General features: G+C 40.3%; 1 protein-coding gene and 1 non-coding gene across 2 annotated transcripts in view; both read right to left on the reverse strand.

Moving 5' to 3' along the window:
• DEFB125 (defensin beta 125) overlaps window positions 1-19,376 on the reverse strand; it is a 51,199-nt gene that overhangs the window by 4,231 nt on the left and 27,592 nt on the right. The window lies entirely within an intron of this gene.
• On the reverse strand, window positions 12,519-12,622 carry LOC115275571. The gene has a single exon (XR_003901638.1). It is a non-coding gene; the product is annotated as a U6 spliceosomal RNA (small nuclear RNA).

The raw sequence follows: 19,376 nt of genomic DNA on the forward strand, positions 1-19,376 counted from the left end.
AGGGGAAGACAGACAATGAAAAACAAGTAAATTACCTTATATGCAAGAAGATGATAGTGGTTTGCAGAAGTAAGAGAGAATAGATTTCAGCAGAATCTATTTGGAGTGTCATGGGGCGGACTGGCAGTTTCTTTTTAAAAATTTTTTAAAATGTTTTATTTATTTTTGAGAGAGAGACAGAGACACAGAAAGAGCGGGGGAGGGGCAGAGAGAGAGGGAGACACAGAATCTGAAGCAGGCTCCAGGCTCCGAGCTGTCAGCACAGAGCCCAACGCAGGGCTTAAACCCACAAATCATGAGATCATGACCTGAGCCAAAGTTGGATGCTTAACCAACTGAGCCACCCAGGGACCCCCGGCAGTTTCTTAAACAGCAGTTAGCATCAGGCTTGAAAGAAGGTGACAATTAAACCATGACTTGGAAGAGGTAAAGGAATTAGCCACACCAGTATCTGGGGCAAGTGCATCGAAGCAGAGGAAAGAGACAGAACTCTGTGGGTTGAGCAAGCCAGGCATGTGTGAGGAAGAGCAATGAAGCCAGTGTGGCTCTAGTGAAGGGAGCAGAGACTAAAATAGTAGAAGATGAAGTGAGAGAGTTCACAAGGGGCAGATCACAGAGAGCAGGTGAGCTGCTGTTAGGACCCTGGTTTTTGTTCTGCGTGAAGAGGGGCCATTGCAGAGTTTTGAGCAGAAGAGGAACATTATCTGACTTCTAGTGGGAGTAGATTGTGCTGTCTGCTGTCAAGACAGCAGGTTGCGGGAGGCAGGTGTAGAAGGACAGGTACCTGTGAGGAAGCTACGGGAGGTGAGAGATGGTAATGATTTGTACCAGAGTGGTAGCAGTGGAGGTGGTGAGATTGGTTGGCTCTGGACATAATTTGCCAGTAGACTCCCTGATAGATACAGATAGAAATACCAAAGATAACTCCAAGAATATGGCTTAAGCAATGCCATGATGGCAATTGGGAATAACCCATAACTGAGTGTATTTTGTCTAGAATGACAGCAGCTTTTCTTTTATTCTAAGGTCCTCAGTCTGGAATTATGTTATTAAAGCATGTGACCTTGTCACCAGTATCTCAAAATCATAAAACTAAAGGCTATGACTAATATTGTATTATTTTGGACACATATGCCATTTGCCAAAAACATTATGCCATGTGTGATGAATTCTGTCTAAAACACACCAGATGCAGAATCCGATGGCCTCAAGTTAAATACAGCTTTTTACATTGATGGACATTGATGGACAGTTTGGCTTGGTAAAAAGTTACTTTACAAAACCACCAGACGCTGTCTTACTTGAAAATACAAAAATAAACTCAAATACACTAAATAGTTAAATTTCAAAATGGAACCTATAAGGGAAAAATCTATAAATCTACAAGAATGAAAGCTACCCCCTCCAAATAAAAAGGTAAAATAGGCAGAACCACACAATTTATAGAAAAATAAAAATACATGATAAATATATAAAAAGTTTGACTTCTCCATACTGAAGGAAGTAGAAATAATTACATCTTTAAACCTAATCGTTCATTAAAATTTTTTGATTTATGTCTAAGAATGGTTATATAGAACTAACTTGTATATGTAACATAAATCTACTTATTTGCAAAAATAAGGACATAAATGTCCAATTATCAAACTGAATAAGTAATTTGCAGAGCATCCATTCAATGAAATTTTGTGCAGTTAGTGAAAAATCAGTTGTCGGAAAATATTTAATATATGGGAAAATACTAATATTATAACAGAAAAGTTAAAAGTAGGCTACACATTTTTATTCACATAGTAGCAGCAGAGCAGAACCTTATTTTTACTTCTTTACTATTTCAAAACTTTTCAAAATGTCAGCAAATAGTTCATAATCAGAAATTCACCCACTCTCTTTAAGTCCTATGCATCCATTAATAACAATAAAATAAGTTTCTATATTGATAAGAAATCTCTAAGACATATTAATTTACCTACGTGGCTCATTTACACTGGGTTTTTAAAAATCTAGGATCTGTCTATCTATCTATCTATCTACCTATCTATCTATATCTGCTAGGATATACAAGTAATTGGTAAGATTGAGGGATTCTGAAAAAAAGATTGAAGAGATGTTATTCTAAGGTAAGAGAGTACTTAGACTCATATAAAACTATCAAGTGCCTGATGCTTTGCATCTACTGCAAGTATTACTCTTCAATAGAAGTGGATAATTTTCAAAAATATCATTATTAAAAAGCAGGAATAAGCCCATACATTTCACTGGTTAGCACTGGTTAGTTATAGAGAGAGCCAGGAAGAGCTGCTCAGAAGATTGTGGAAATTCATGCCTTTAGAGAAATGTCTCAGAAGATACTCCAACATGGGGCACCTGGGTGGCTCAGTCGGTTAAGTGTCCGACTTCGGCTCAAGTTCATGAGTTTGAGCCTCACATCAGGCTCTGTGCTGACAGCTCAGAGCCTGGAGTCTGGAGGCTGCTTCAGATTCTGTGTCTCCCTCTGTCTGCCTCATCCCTGCTTGTGCTCTGTCTCTCAAAAATGAATATACATTAAAAAAAAATAATCTTCTTGTCATGGCCAAGAAGATTAAAAAAGAAGAAGATACCCCAACATGCTAGGTGCCTCCAACAGAGTCTTAGGGAGTAAGGACATTGAACTGCCATCATGAGAGCATTTCCATGGTTCTTTATTGGCCCAAGGCTTTTTCTGTAGACCAACTTTTCTCCTCAAGACACCTGAGAGCTCAAGGTCAATAGCATCCTAGTTCCATTATGCCTACATTCTAGGTTTCCATTACCTTTGGTCATCAGATTTAGGAACCCACATATAATGAAGGTCAGCCTCAGGAGATTCATGGCTTCTGGCAGAGAGGAAACTCTGTGTCCTGAGGAATCCCGAGCACTTTGCCTGGCTGGGACTCTAAATAGTCACCTTTACTTGCCTATCATGGGTGATGAAGCAGAAACGGGGAGAATGCTATGCCATCCAGAACAGCAGACCATTAACTCGCACCACTGAGTGAGCATGACAAAATCATGTTCTGTTCTAAAAACTATTAAAGGAAACTGAGGCCTTGTGAAATGAGTTATAATCCTGAGCAAGTATAGGGTCTGATGAAAGAAACAACTCCCAAAGGAAGTTGTTCTTAACCCTAGATGGGGCTAATTACTTCTCCTCTTTCTCTCTGTAGCACCATATATATATACGCCGATGGTAGAAGAATACTACGTAAGGATCCCACTTATTTCAGACTTGTAGCTTATGACTTCCACTAGAGTGTCCTCCTCTCTATCTAAGCGATTGCCAAAGCCATTTTGTATTAATTTTTGTATAAATTATGAAGTTTAGTTTGAGATGGACTTTTTTTTACTGTGCATATTCAATTTTTGCAGTAATGATTTATTAAGAGTACTATCCTTCCTCCATTGAATTGCTTTGGCATGTTTGTCAAAAGTTATTTGGCCATACTTGGCTCTCTGTTATGTTCCATTGATCATGGGCCCATTCCTCTGCCAAAAACATACTTTTGATTACTGTAGCTATATAATATGTCCTGAGATACTGTACTGATTCTTCTTGCTTTATTCTTCTTTAAAAAAATTTTTTTAGCTTACCAGTTTTTTTGCCTTTTTTTTAATGTTTTTAATTTATTTTTGAGAGACAGAGAAAGACAGCATGGGCAGGGGAGGGTCAGAGAGAGAGGGAGACACAGAATCTGAAGCAGGCTCCAGGCTCTGAGCTGTCAGCACAGAGCCCAACACGGGGCTCGAACCCACAAACCGTGAGATCATGACCTGAGCCGAAGCCCGATGCTTAACTGACTGAGCCACCCAGACGCCCCTCCTTTGCCTTTCAATAAAAATTTTAGAATAGTCTTATGTACATCTATGAAAGATCTTCCTGGGATTATGATAGCAATTGACTTATACCCTGTGTATTAGTCTGGGAAGAAATGACTTCTTTGTTACGTGGAGGCTTCTAGTCCATGAACATGCATGCCTATGCCACTTCATTTAAGTGTCTTTTAAAATTTCTTTCTGTCTTTTTTTTTCTTTCTTCTTAATTTTAATGCCAGTATAGGTACCATACAGTGCTATGTTAGTGTCAGGTGTGCAATATAGTGATTCAGCCATCCCATACATTCCTCAGCGCTCATCAAGATAAAAGTACTCTTAATTCCCATCTCCTATTTCACCCATTCCCCATCCACCTGCCCTCTGGCATCCACCAGTTTGTTTTCTAAAGTTACGAGTCCGCTTTTGGTTTGTCTCTTTTGTTCTTTGTCCATTTGTTTTGTTTCTTAAATTCTGCATAGAAGTGAAATAATATGGTATTTGTCTTTCTCTGACTTACTTATTTCACTTAGCATTTATTTCTATCATCAGTGGTTTGTATTTTTTAGAATATAAGACTTAAAATATTTTTCAATCTATACCTACATGTTTAATACCTTTAATTTCAATGTTCATATAAGCATAATTTGATACTTTTAATTTCAACATTCACATGCTCTTACTAGATAACAGCAACACAATTCATTTTTATGTGTTGATTTTGCATACTGGACCTAGATCAAATCAGTTATTAGTTTTAGGAGGTTTTTTTTTTTTTGTAGATTGCTTCTCTTTTCTATGTAAACTATCATGTCAGCTGCAAATGGGGACAGTTTTCTTTTTTCACTTTCAAATGCTATCTTTTCTTGTCTTATCATGTTGAATAGAATTTTTAGAATACATTAAATAAGAGTGGCCAGGGTGAATATCCTTGCATTTCTGCAATCTTAGAGATACTCATTCTTTTACCATTAAGTATAACATTAGCTGTAGGTATTTTGTAGATTTTTTTTATCAAGTTAACAAACTTTCCCTACATTCTTAGTGTTTTTTAAAATGTTTATTTATTTATTTTGAGAGAGAGAGCACCTGTACATGAGCATGAGTGGGGGTGGGGCAGAGAGAGAGGAAGAGGGAGAGACTCCCAAGCAGGTTCCACACTATCAGCACAGAGCCTGACGTGAGGCTCGATCTCACAAACCATGAGATCATGACCTGAGCTGAAACCAAGAATCGGAAGCTCAACTGACTGAGCCAACCAGGCGTCCCCATTCTTAGTTTTCTGAGAGTTTTTGAAACTTTTTAAAATGCTATTTATACATCAGTTGATTGGATCATTTGATTTTTTTTTCTATTAGCTTGTTGATTTGCCAGGTGATATTCATGATTTTCAAATATTTAACCACCTTTCATTCTGCATCAAATCCCACCTGGTCATGACTTTAATTCTTTTTATATACTGCCCAATTCCATCTGCCAATATTTAAGAAAAAAAATTTTTGAGAGAGAGATAGATAAAGAGAGGGCACAAGTGAGTGAGGGGCAGTGAGAGAGACAGAGACTCCCACTGGAGGCAGAGAGGGAGGGAGAGAGAAAAAGAGAGAGAGAGCCAGAAGTAGGGCTCACTCAAAGTGGGGCTCATGTTTTACCCGAAGCAGGGCTCATGCTCACCTGAAGTGGGGCTGGCAGGGCTGGAGCTCATCCAAGGTGGGGCTCGAGCTCACCAGAGTGGGGTTCATGTTCTGATGTGGGACTCGAACTCACAAATTTTGATAGCGAACTGAGCTGAGGTCAGATGCTTAATGACTGAGCCACCAAGGCACCCCTGCCAATATTTTTTTAAGTGAAATAATTGCAGACTCACATGTACTTGTAAGACATAATTTAGAGTGATTCTGTGTGCCCTTTACCTCGTGTCCCCAATGGTCACATCTTGTAAACCTATAGCACAATCTCAACAACGAGGGCGTTGACATTGATACATCCCACCAATCTCATTCTGGTGCCCCGGTTTACTTGTAGTGATTGGTGTGTGCATGTGTGTGTTGTGATGGTGTGCATGTTTGCAGTTCCGTGCGATCTCATCACACATAGGTTTGCGTGTCCACTACCACATGCAAGATACAGAACAGTTCCGTTGTCATTGGAAGACCCCTCCTGGGTCAGGTCAACCCTTATAAAACATTCCCATCATCATTTCCCTCTCTAGCCCGTCTACTTGAACAATCAAAGAGTTGGGAAATTGAGTTCTGGGAGTCCTAAGATGTAAACCATGAATTATAACTTAAAGGTTAACCTGTTCTCTTAAGACACTGTTGCAGAATCCCACCCTTCAACCGCAAAGTTCTCGCTTCTGTGCACTTGCTTTGCCTCCCCTTTGGACTTATGATTGGTCACTTCAATATCTCTTGAGACAAAAAACTCTAAAAATAATAGGTTTCTGCCGGATCTCATGGTTGTGTGTCAAAATGTGATTGAGCCCTATGTAATGCTGTAAACTTATGATTGGTTACCTCAATGATAACTGTTTCTGCTTTGCTCTGACCTACATAACCCCTGAACTTCAGCACGGCGGGGCTCTCTCTCCTGAGGACTTGCCAACACTCAGGAGGGAAGCCGTTCGGCCAAACTAAAATAAACCCATACACCATCTCCTTTTGTGTCTGTGGGTTTCACTTTCGGTGACTCGCTTCAGGAGGGAAAGGTCTAACAATCATAAGGGTCTGCCTTTCATTCACTCTGGCCTTGCCAAAGTCAGTGGAGCATATTTGTGTATCTATTTCTAGGTTCTGTAATCCCTTCACTAGAACCGCCCAGTTGTACCTAAGCCTTGATATCAGAGGGAATGATACCTCCTACTTTATACTCTGTCAGGATGGTTTTAATTCCTCTAGGGCTGATGTTTTTGTGTATCAATTTTGTAATAAACTTGTCTATGTTTACAAAACTCTTGCTTAGATTAGGTAAGAATTTCATTAAACCTTTAGATCAATGTTAAAAGTCTTCTAATCCATGAACACAGTATGACTCATTGCATATTTAGGTTTTTTTTGCTGCCATCAGAATTTTACAATTTTCAGCATTCAGATCCTTAACTTTTTTTTAAACTTTTTAAATGTTTTATTTCTTTTTAAGAGAGACAGAGACAGAGTGTCAGCCGGGGAGGGGCAGAGATGGAGACACAGAATCCGAAGCAGGCTCCAGGCTCTGAACTATCAGCACAGAGCCTGACAACAGGATCAAACTCAGGAACTGTGAGATCATTACCTGAGCTGAAGTCAGATGCCTAACCATCTGAGCCACCCAGGTGCCCCTAATCTTGTTTTCTTAAATGTATACCTAAGTATTTCATTTATTTGGGAGTGACTATAATTACTACTGCTTTTAAATTTCAGTTTCTATAAGTTTATTGCTAATTTATAGAAATATAATTTACTTTTGAATATTTTTTTAAGCAAACACATTTAGGCCATTAGAATTGTAATTCAGGAGACATAGATTCAGGTAGAAACCTGAATTCTTTTGTGTCTTGTGTTTTATCCTGCAACTCAGCTGAATTCACAAGTCAATTCTTGTGGATTTTTTAAAATAGATTTTTGGGGGATTTTCACTTAGGCATCTCTTTTATCCTTTTAAATCTATATGCTTATTATTTCTTGCTTTATTGTAATGACTACAGCTTCCAGGAATGTTAATATGAAAGCCTTTAGTCTTTGATCACTAAATATGAGGGGTTTATTTTGTAGATGTTCTTTATTAAATTGAGGTTGTTACCTTTTCCTCCTCATCTGAAAAGAATTTTTATCATGAATTGGGGTTTTGTAAAAATGCTTTTTCCTCAACAGTCAATATGCTCATATTATTTTTTTGTAATTTTCTTATATATATATGGTTACACTGATTATTTTTTTATATTAAATCAGTCTTGCATTCCTGAAATAGGTTCTCCTTGGTCCTGGTGTGTAAATTTTTATGCATTGTTAGATTCTATTTGCTGATATTTTACTGAGGTATTTGCATGTAAGTTCACAAGAGCATTTGGTCTGTGGTTTTCTTTTCTTTATGTTTTTTATTTACTTTTGAGAGACAAAGACAATGGGAGCAGGGGAGGGTCAGAGAGGGAGGGAGACACAGAATCTGAAGCAGGCTCCAGCCTCTGAGTTAGCTGTCAGCACAGTCGGGGCTCAAACCCACGAACTGTGAGATAATGACCTGAGCCGAAGCCGGATGCTTAACCGACTGAACCACCCAGGCACCCCTGTGGTTTTCATCTTTAATAATGTCTCTATCCAGTTTTAGTCATAAGGTAATGCTGATATCATAAAATGAGTTAGGAAGCACTCCCTCCTCTTCTAGTTCTGGAAGAGATTAAATATTTGTACATACAGGAATCCCTCCCTATTTGAAAGTTTGGGTTACACCACTTCACTTTTATAGAAGACCTACGTTAGTACCACTGAAAGAAATCTGAAGAGGTTTTTTGCTTTTTTGCTCACTGAAAGAAATCTGAAGAGGTTTTTTGCTTTTACAAAAGGCGAAAAGCAAAAATAGTGATCAGTTCAGTGTTTGTTTTGCAAGGAGCCATTCTAGAGGCAGCGCACAGGTAGAACAGCCAGAATGAGCCCGCCCAGCTCCTCCCCTGGGAACTGCGCTCTGCATCTCCGCATCAAGTGGCCGTGGTCTCTGAGCATCTGTGCTTGGTCTGGATTGTGTGCATCCCTTAACAGGCTGTGTCCCGAGATATCAGAAAGATTACAAAAGATTATTTTTTGGTCTGGAAACACTCAACAAATTCTCTATATGAATTAATGGTAGTTGCATCCTTGGTATATTATACCGCTGTGGCTTTCAAAAGTTTTCACAGAAAAGTTCTACCCTCAGATAGTGGGGAAAACCCATATTGGGTCGGATTCTCCAGTGAAACCATTTTGGTCCTGTGATTACTGTTTGAAAGCTTTTAAATTAGACATTCAATTTCTTTAATGGTTATTGAACTATTCTGGTTGTCTATTTCATTGAGATGAAGTTTGAATTGCTTTTGGTTTTTGAAGAATTGAGGGAACTGCACTTTCAGACCCCCCCCCCCCCCCCCCCCCCCCCCCCCCCCCCCGAGCCCTTGAGCGGAGCAGGCTGGAGATGGGGCAGACAGAGAGCTCCTTGGACAGGTGATGCAGCGCCACTACTGGAGAGTTTGGGAAGCTGAAAAATTTGGGCGACTGATACCGATCTGCAGCCCCTGGCACACGCAGGGGCTTCTGGGACAGCCTGGCACCTCAGGACACAGGATGTGGCCAGATAACACTTTGAGTGTCGGTGACAAAGTATTCAGGGTCAGAGTTCTTGTATGCGAGTGGCCTATTGCCCTTCTCACTGCTTTGGCCCCGGTTACCACCTAGGTTCCTTTTTGTTTGCTTTTGATTTAGCAAATAATTCACATAGACAGGCTCACTAGCTTCCAAATCAGAGTGATTACTTTGATTTACACGCAAAGACACTTTAACAAAAATGTAAAAAAAAAAAAGATATATATATATATATATATATATATGTCCTAAACAGATCATCTAATATATGTTCCAGAACACTAATGCTACAGGGTAAAACTATATATTGGACTACTATTTAATAATTAATGACTATAATTTGCTTACATTAGTCATCATCTAGTTTCTTTCTCCTGTAGTTAATGAAGGTGTATCTCATATCTTAAAACCGGAACCTTATTTTTCCTTCTACAATGTGAACTCATTACTTTTTAGACAGGGTACAGGGAAGATTTCTTAGAATTTTCATTATTATGGGTCACCTCGGTGTCTCAGTTGAGCGTCCAACTCTTGATCTTGGCTCAGGTCATGATCCCACTGTTTGTGGGATAAAGCCCTGCATCAAGGCTCTGCACTGACAGTGCAGAATTTTTATTATTAAACTCCCGAGTTGGCATAAATATACTTGGGTGCCATATTTTCATATTAAAAAATTATTCCATCTTTCTGCTTATGTACTTTTTATAAAGAGAATAAAGCAGTAAATTTCAGTGCCATGCATTCCAAAAAATATGTTTTTCTATATTCATAAACATCTTAAAAGCTAACTGAGGATAGGCTTAACCATATAAAAAATACTTGTAATCACAATTTCTGTTGTGTCTATTAGGTATGGACAGGAAATCTAGGATTACCACACTTTGAGAAAAAGCTGCAATTTGACAGAAAATAAATTGAAACAATCAGGCTCTCACAGTGAGTATCTGGCTAGTGGCAATGGTGACATTCTTCAAAACTTTCTTCCTAACAAAGGTCTAGTCTCTAGGGAGAAAGAATTTGATAGAGGGCAATTCCAAGACTTTATCCCAAATAATAGAAAGGTTCTGGGGTGCCTGGGTGGCTCAGTCAGTTAAGCGTCGGGCTTCGGCTCAGGTCATGATCTCACAGTTTGTGGGTTCGAGCCCCATGTCGGGCTCTGTGCTGACAGCTCAGAGCCTGGAGCCTGCTTCAGATTCTGTATTTCCCTCTCTCTCTGTCCCTCCCTTGCTCATGTTCTCTCTCTCTCCTTCTCTCTCAAAAGTGAATAAACATTTTTAAAAATTAAAAAATGAAAGATATCTTGCCCACTCTATCTTGCCCTAAATTTCTTAATTCATCTAAGAAAAAAAGGCAACAGGGAAGGAAATACATTGCGGGTACTGTACTCAAGGAAGGGAGTAACAGATAGGGAAACCAGTATAATGCTGGGAAAGGGGACTGGTGAAGGTCATGACCTTCATATCCCTGAGACACAGCCTCAGTAAAAGTCTGGGACAAAATCAGAAAAATTTAGATCTTTTTCCTTCTACCACACCGTACCAATATACCAAAAAAGTTTTGTATATTAACAGTGGATTTCAGCTGAAAGGGCTGAACACAGAACTTGATGTTTCTAAGCAGACTTAGATCGTTTAAAAAAATAAAACGAAAACTCTAGGTCAAGCACTTAAAACAATATAAAAATAAAATTAAATGATATGCCAAGAGACAGAAAGAAAATGCAACCATGCAGGGCAAAAGGCCATGCACATAAAAGAACTCTGACCCTGAATACTTTGTCACCAACACTCAGAGTGTTATCTGGCCACATCCTGTGTCCTGAGGTGCCAGGCTATCCCAGAAGCCCCTGCGTGTTCCAGGGACTGCAGATCGGTATCAGTCGCCCAAATTCCTCAGCTTCCCGAACTCTCTAGTAGTGGCGCAGCATCACCTGTCCACGGAGCTCTCTGTCTGCCCCATCTGCAGCCTGGTCCGCTCACGGGGGGGGGGGGGGGGGGGGGGGGGGGGGGGGGGGGGTCTGAACGTGCAGTTCCTCACCCGACCCTCTGGGATGTCCCACAAAGCTTGGGACGTGCCTGCAGGCTGCCAGCACAATTAGATCTTGATGTTCCAAGGACAGGATCATTAATTTGGCCCCGCAGGGCTGCCGTTATTCTTGGAGAGCTCCTTGTACCTAGTGACATCTGCTGAGGAGTGAGCTGCTCTGGGCATTTCCGCCTCTTGGCCCCTTATTACAGCCTATCGTGTCTGGATGATAGTCCAGGTGCCTCGGCAGCCCCTGTAAACAACATTGCCAAACTTGGCAAGCACCGAGTGGTGAAACGTGGTGCGATTGTGGCTGGTGACGTTGAGCAGAGTATTTTCGGTGGGGTGTCTTGGAAGATACTTCAAAGGGATGGGCAAAGATTCAAGTGGCTTGTCCCCATTAGCTTTTGTCCTGCCACTTCCTTCTGCTTGAAGCAGGGTCACATTGCTGGAGGCGATGCAGCCGTCTTCTAACCGTGGGCCAAAAGCTCGTGCTAGGAGTGTGTGGTCCAAGTCTCAAGGGTTCAAAAACACTGTATCAGTAAGGATATTTTAAATGCTGAAGGATGCATTCTAGTGACTCTGGAAATGTAGACTTGGGGCAAGCACAAGTCTGCTGCTAAGTTAGTCCTTAACTGCACAGTCCACACCCATGGCCCTTGGCTGAAGCTCTCTTACTGCCAAATGATCCGATATATCTGAGCATCTACATTTAGTATAGCATTTATATAATAACGTTAGCAATAAAAATTTGTATGTATATACCTAACATTTGAAGGTGGTGGTATGGAGTAGGGAAAGACTTAAAAAATGACTCATGTACTCTGTAAAGCCATTACATATATTTTTATATTTTTGTACCAATTTGATTACTTGTTCTACTGCTTTTACCTTATAAATATGTGCAGAGCTATTTAGTATAGAGAATAGTCGATGAATGAAGAGAGCCAGGAGTGACTATCTCTTTTACAATTGCAACAAAAAGAATAAAATACTTAGGAATAAATTTAGTCAAGGAGATGAAAGACCTGTACACTGAAAACTATAAAGCATTGATGAAAAGAGTTGAAGAAGACAGAAATAATTGGAAAGATATCCTGCATTCTCAAACAGAAGATAATATTGTTAAATATTGTGCAGCCAGGTGGAAAACAGTATGGAAGTTTCTCCACAAACTGAAAAATAGCCCTCTCATATGATCCAGAACTCCCACTGCTGGCTATATAGCTGGGTGAAATGAAATCACTCTCTTGAAGAGATATTTGCATGCCCATGTTCTACACTAGCCAAGACATGGAAATAACTCAAATGTCTGTTGGTAGTAGAATGGATACAGAAAGTGTGTGTATATAAACTGGACTAATAATCAGACTTTGCTTCATGAATTTGCATGTCACCCGCGTGCAGGGGCTAGGTTAATCTTGGTATCGTTCCAATTTTAGTTCGTGTGCTGCCGAAGCGAGCACAATAATCAGCCTTTTGAAAGGAAGGAAATCCTGCCATTTTTGGACAACATGCGTGAACCCGTACGACGTTATGCTAAGGGAAATAGGCCAGATGAAAAAAAAGAAAAATACCGCACCATTTTATTTACATGTGGGCTCTCGTTAATCAGACTCATGGAAGCAGAGAGAAGATCGTGATTTCCAGGGGCTGTGTGGAAGGGGACGTGCGGCGATGGTTTCAGGAGGGACAAAATTTCAACTATGCAAGATGAAATCCTGAAGATCTGTTGTACAACAATGTGACTGTAGTTAGCACTGTTGTATTATATGCTTCACATTTGCCAGTGGAGGAGATCTTAAATGTTTCCACCACAAAAAAGATCAAAAAAGAAAACAGTGACTATGTGTGGTGATAAATTAAAAAAAATGAAAAGGATTAAAAGAAATCATAGGCTGAAAGACGTTATTTGCCAACTATATAACGAGCAAAGAACTCGATTAGAGTGCATAAACACCTCTCCAAGTTCAATAAATTAAAAATATCCCATTATCTCTGAGTAAATACCCAGAAGTGGCATTGCTGCATCATAGGGTAGTTCTATTTGTAATTTTTTGAGGAACCTCCCATGTTGTTTTCCACAGTGGCTGCACCAGTTTGCATTCCCACTGGCAGTGCACAAGGGTTCCTTTTTCTCCACATCCTCACCAGCACTTGTTTCTTGTCTTTTTGATTTTAGTTGTTCCGCCAGGTGTGAGGTGATATCTCATTGTGGGTTTGATTTGCATTTTCCTGCTGATGAGTGATGTTAAGCATGTTTTCATGTGTCTGCATTTGTATATCTTCTTTAGAAAAATGTCTCTTTGGGTCCTCTTCCCATTTTTAATTGGATTATTATTTGTGTGTGTGTGTGTTGAGTTGTATAAGTTCTTACTATATTTTGGGTATTAACCCAGTTTGAAAAGATATATGCACATATATGTTTATTTCAGCCTTTGCATTAGCCAAAATATGGAAGCAACCCAATCTCTATCAGTAGATGAATGGAGAAAAAAGATGTGTTATATGTATACACAATGGAATATTACTCAGCCATAAAAAGAAGCGAGGTTTTGCAATTTCCAACTATGTGGAGGGACCTAAAGATTGTTATGCTAAGTGAAATAAGTCAGACAGAGAAAGACAAATATCATATGATTTCACTGATATGTGAAATTTTAGAAACAAAACAAATGAACAAACAAAGAAAAAGAGACAAACAAGAAAATATTCTCTTAAATACAGAGAACAAATTGGTGGTTGCCAGAGGGGAGATTGGAAGGAAGTGAGTGAAATAGACAGAAAAAAGAGAATTAAGAGGTACAAACATCCATTTATAAAATAAATAACTTCTGGAGATGAGAAGTACAGCATAGGTCATATAGTCAGTGAGATGATAATGTCATTGTTTGGTGACAGGTGGTGATTTCACTTACTGTGGTGATCACTGGGCAATGCACAGAATTATTGAATCATTAAACTATATACTGAAACTAACCTAACACTTTGTGTTAGTTATGCTTCAGTAAAAAAATAAAGACACATCCTCATAAAACCCACAAATATTCCATTTAGAAAATGGGCAAATGAACAGGCATTTCACCAAGGAGGGTGCCAAATAAGTACATGAAAAGATGATTAACATCAGTAGCAATTAGGGAAGTGCAAATTAATACCAGGAGGAGATACTACACATGATCTATTAGAACAGATAGCATTTAAAACCATGGCAATACCGGGGTGCCTGGGTGGCTCAGTCAGTTGAGACTCTGACTTCGGCTCAGGTCATGATCTCGCAGTTTGTGGGCTTGAGCCCCACATCAGGCTCTGTGCTGACAGCTCGGAGCCTGGAGCCTGCTTCGGGTTCTGTGTCTCCCTCTCTCTTTGCCCTTCCCCCACTTGTGCTCTGTCTCTGTCTCTCAAAAAAAATGTAAAAAAATAAAAAATAAAAATAAAAACAAAACCATGGCAATACCAAATGCTGATGAGGAGAAACTGAATCTCTCATGCATTGTTGGTGAGAAAGCTAAATGGTGCAGGCACTCTGAAAAATAGTTTGGCAATTTTTTTTAAAAAGCTGAACTTAAAATATCATAATCTAGCAATCACCCTCCCTAGGCATTTATCCAGAGAAATGAAAACTTTTGCTCACAGAAAAGTATGTACACAAATATTTGTATCACCTTTATTTCTATTAACCAAATTCTGTAAATAACCAAAATGTACTATAACTGTAGTACATCCATACCATGGTATTCTACATGGTAACAGAAGAAACAACTATTGATGGATGCAGTCATCTCACAAAGTTGTGTACTGTGTAGTTCCATGTATATAATATTCTTAAAATGATAAAATTAGAGCAATGGAGAATATATTGTTAGTTGCCATGGGTTAGGGATGTTAGGGAAGTAGGGAGCTGAGTAGCACAGGGGAGATATTTGTGGGGATTGACTAGTTCTGGATATTGATTGCTTACGCTAAACAATGCCTGTGATTGAATGACACAGGAAAAAAAAAGAAATATACATAAACATTGCGCCAATGTCAATTTCCTTGTTTGACATTGTACTATAGTTATTCAAAACAACATTTGGGGAAACTTTGCAAAGGGTACACAGGATTTCTTTACTATTTTTGCAACTTCTTCTTAAAGTATAATAATTTCAAAACAGAATTTACATTAAATTAACAAATAAAGAGTTATAGCCAGAAGACATATGTGTTTGGTGAGACATTTTTCCCTGGTGTAAGGAGCAATGGATTTGGAGTCATTTGGGACTTCATGGCTTACCAACTGTGTGGCCGGAAGAAGTCAATTGACCTTTCTGGGCTTCAGTTCTATTCAACAGAATGGTCTTTATCAATTTCCTAGCCCAAACTTCAGTCATTTGTATATCTTCTTACAAACTTAACAATCTGCCATATTATCTACAGGCTATAGTATTATATATTTGTTGTCTCCCATCCCCATCAGAATGGTAAGAATTTGCTTTCTTCTCCTCTCAGACCCGGTGCCTAGAACTGTGTCTAGTATAGAGATTCACACCAGCCCATTCACTGGTTCTCCCTGCAGGATCTGAGAGAAGTGGTCAGGCAGACTCCATATGTAGCATTTGGACACCAAGAATTACCCCGTCTCCCAGACAGTCCACCAGTTTCAGTGGTTCCAATCATCAGACATCTGTCCAGTTAGTTAGAACCTGCCCCGCTGCTGTTTCCAGCCAGGACTTCTGGTTCTGCCTTCTAGGCCTGCATAGAACATGTCTTTCAGAAGATAGTGACCCTACCTCTCATCCACCCATCACTGCTTTTCAGGTTAAGAGAGCTTTCCTTCCATCGTTATTCAGGCATAATACCCTGGGGTGACAGAAAGAACATGTGCTTTTGAAACAAGTAAGCCAAACCTGAATCCAGACCTCACTCCTAAGCACTGTGTAACCCTGGGCAAATTACATTTGCCCCTCAGGGGTTCTGTGAGGATTGTAGGGGGCCATGTATGGAAAGTGCTTACCATAGCTACTGAAAGACAGTAAGACTTCAGTGGCAGGCTTCATGCTCACTGCTTTTTTGGGGACTTCATGGCTTCATGGGAGTCCCTGGAGAAGGGACTACTTGGATATCAAGGGCAAAACAGATCTCCTAATATCCATCAGGCTGTCCCTAATACTGCCAACTGTAAGAAGAAGAGAATAGACTAGAAGAACACTGGGCCCATCAAAAGGTATAAAATGACCATACCACAGACTAACAACTCAGGAAAGAAAACCCAGTGGACTCACAGACACACTTCCTGATGGAGCGCAGGGAATCTCCCCTTTTATACCTTCTTTGTTGGAGAATCCAGGGTGGGGGAGTAATTTTACTGTATTCTTTGAGGCTGTATTCTTTTTTTTTTTAATTTTTAAAATGTTTTTTATTTATTTTTGAGAAACAGCGCGAGCAGGGGAGGGTCAGAGAGAGAGGGAGACACGGAATCTGAAGCAGGCTCCAGGCTCTGAGCTAGCTGTCAGCACAGAGCCCAACGCGGGGCTCGAACCCACAATCGTGAGATCATGACCTGAGCCAAAGCTGGACGCTTAACCGACTGAGCCACTCAGGTGCCCTGAGGCTGGATTCTAAGTCACATAAACAACCAATATGTAGATATAGAGTAGGAAATAAAGAGTAAAGGTGCAGTTAAAGAGTTGGATGATGGGTTGGGTTAGGAGGGTCTTAGTCTGTTTTTTCTCTTTCTCACAGTGTGACTCTAGGCAACTCTCTTCTACTCTCTGAGACTGCATTTTCGTAGCTGAGAAATGCCAGTTCTTAGATCTATCAGGATATGAGTGGATACCACCATGCATTCATTAATTCATTGGTTTCAAAAAATGTGCATTGCACACTCTGGATACACAGAAATTATAATTGGTCCCTACCTTCAGGGGCTCATTGTCAACAGTTGCCCTTGACAATGTCAGTCTGATAGGGCAGATGAACTAGAAAAATCCTTAGTCCCAACTCAACATGAAACACATTATGGCAGAAAGAAGCAGAAAGGCTATGAGAACATAAGGGAGGGGGCTAAACTACCCAAGGGGAGGAGCAGGAAAGGCTTCTTGGAAAGTGGGCCCATTCTCTCCACAGTGTCACAGACTCATGATGGACTTGTAAGTCCTCTGCTAATTAATGCCTCTACCTTCCCAGATGATGTCTCCAGAAGGACTCTGAACATTGGATCATCAATTTATGTTGCTAACCCACAAGCTGATGGGTAGTGGAGCACTCTGTCCTCGTCTGATTTATTGTCCATGACTCAGCCTTACCCAAGACAATAAAATCAGAATGAAGACCGACCTTCCCTGCACATCACTGTGCTGCTGGATCGTTCCTCACCCCTTTCGGGATACATTAAACTCTTGTTCCTGGCCTTACCTGTCTTTGTACTCCTGGCTCAGGCTTCCCCAAGTAACGAGACCATGGAGAGGAGAGAAAAGGGAGTGAGAATGGGGTTCTACTCATAGAATCATTGGAAAACTGATCGTGTGTGCGAGGGAAGACAATCTACAGAGATAATTGAAATGTAGTGAAAAGACTTATAGTGAATGTGTCCAATAATAAGGGCAGTGTGTCACTTCTGACCATTAGGGTGTTTTTCATGATGGCAAATACTGACAGAGCCCAAGGTTTCTCATATGATGTCCCTTCCATACGCAGAAGCAACTGCAGTATCCCTAGTGTCCTTAATATCCTTGTCCCAAGTGTCAACAGGATCTCATCCCGGGTATCTCTCACTTCAACCTACTTTTACTTGGTACCACCTCTCATAGTAACAGGTCCCATTACTTTGCCTCTTTATGGTTATATGGCTTTGAATTTTCCTTTAAAGCAATCAGAAGAGGTATCTTGCTCTTGTCTTAGAATATGTATCGGGGCATCTGGGTGGCTCAGTCAGTTAAGCCTCTGGCTTTGGCTCAGGTCATGATCTCACAGTTTGTGGGTTCGAGCCCTGCGTCGGGCTCTGTGTTGACAGCTAGCTCAGAACCTGGATCTTGCTTCGGATTCTGTATCTTCCTCTCTCTTTGATCCTCCCCTGCTTGTGCTGTCTCTGTCTGTCTCTCAAAAATAAATAAAAAACATAAAAACATTTAAAAAACATATATTGTGAAAACTCTGTAGGTTGATGTTCAATGTCTGGAAGTTTGTAAAAATAGGCTCAAGCTGTGGAGCTGGGTGGGGCTAAGGCAGATGATTCTGGATTCCAGATTGAACATGGCCATAATCCTAACAATACAATAGATTTTATGGTTGAGCAGTGAATAACTTTCTGATGGAAATATTTTCTATTTAAGCTTCCTGGGGGTTCTAAAGCTTATTGTTTTTTAATGTTTATCTTGGAGAGGGGCACCTGGGTGGCTCTGTTGGTTAAGTGTCTGATTTTGGCTCAGGTCGTGATCCCATGGCTTGTGAGTTCGAGCCCCGCGTCGGGCTCCGTGCTGACTGCTCGGGCCTGGAGGCTGCTTCCGGTTCTGTGTCCCCCTCTCTCTGCACCTCCCCCACTACACACACACACTCTCTCTCTCTCTGTCTCTCAAAAATAAATAAACATTAAAAAAATTAAAACAAAACAAACTTTAATATTTATCCTTGGAAAGGGGGGAGGGGCAGAGAGAGAGGGAGACACAGAATCTGAAGCAGGCTCCGGGCTCTGAGCTGGCAGCACAGAGCTTGATGTAGAGCTTGAGCTTGAACTCACAAGCCACAAGATCGTGACCTGAGCTAAAGTTGGACGCTTAGCTGACTGAGCCACCCAGGCACCAATAAGGTGTTTTTTAATGTTTATTTATTTTCGAGAGAGAGAAGGAGTGTGAGAAGTGGTGGGGCAGAGAGAGAGGGGGACAGAGAATCTGAAGCAGGTGTGGGCTAACAGCAGAGAGCCCTATGCAGGGCTCGAACTCACGAACCATGAGATCATGACTTGAACCAAAGTTGGATGCTTAACTGACTGAGCCACCCAGATGTCCCTAATGTTTATGATTTTTATTTCCATGATATCCCTCTGGATTACTGCTGCTAGAAGTTGCACCCCCTCTTGGATCAGCTTTTCTTTTTTTTTTTAATTTTTTTTACACAATTTATTTTTTTAACATATGCAATTATTTTCCGTCATTTACAATACAGTAGTTACAATGATACTCCAAACAGAAAAGCAAAGTAAAAAATCAAAACCCCCACTTCTATTTCATGTAATTAGACTTA

Source organism: Suricata suricatta, chromosome 12, assembly GCF_006229205.1.
Source record: "Suricata suricatta isolate VVHF042 chromosome 12, meerkat_22Aug2017_6uvM2_HiC, whole genome shotgun sequence".
In the NCBI taxonomy this organism is placed as follows: domain Eukaryota; kingdom Metazoa; phylum Chordata; class Mammalia; order Carnivora; family Herpestidae; genus Suricata; species Suricata suricatta.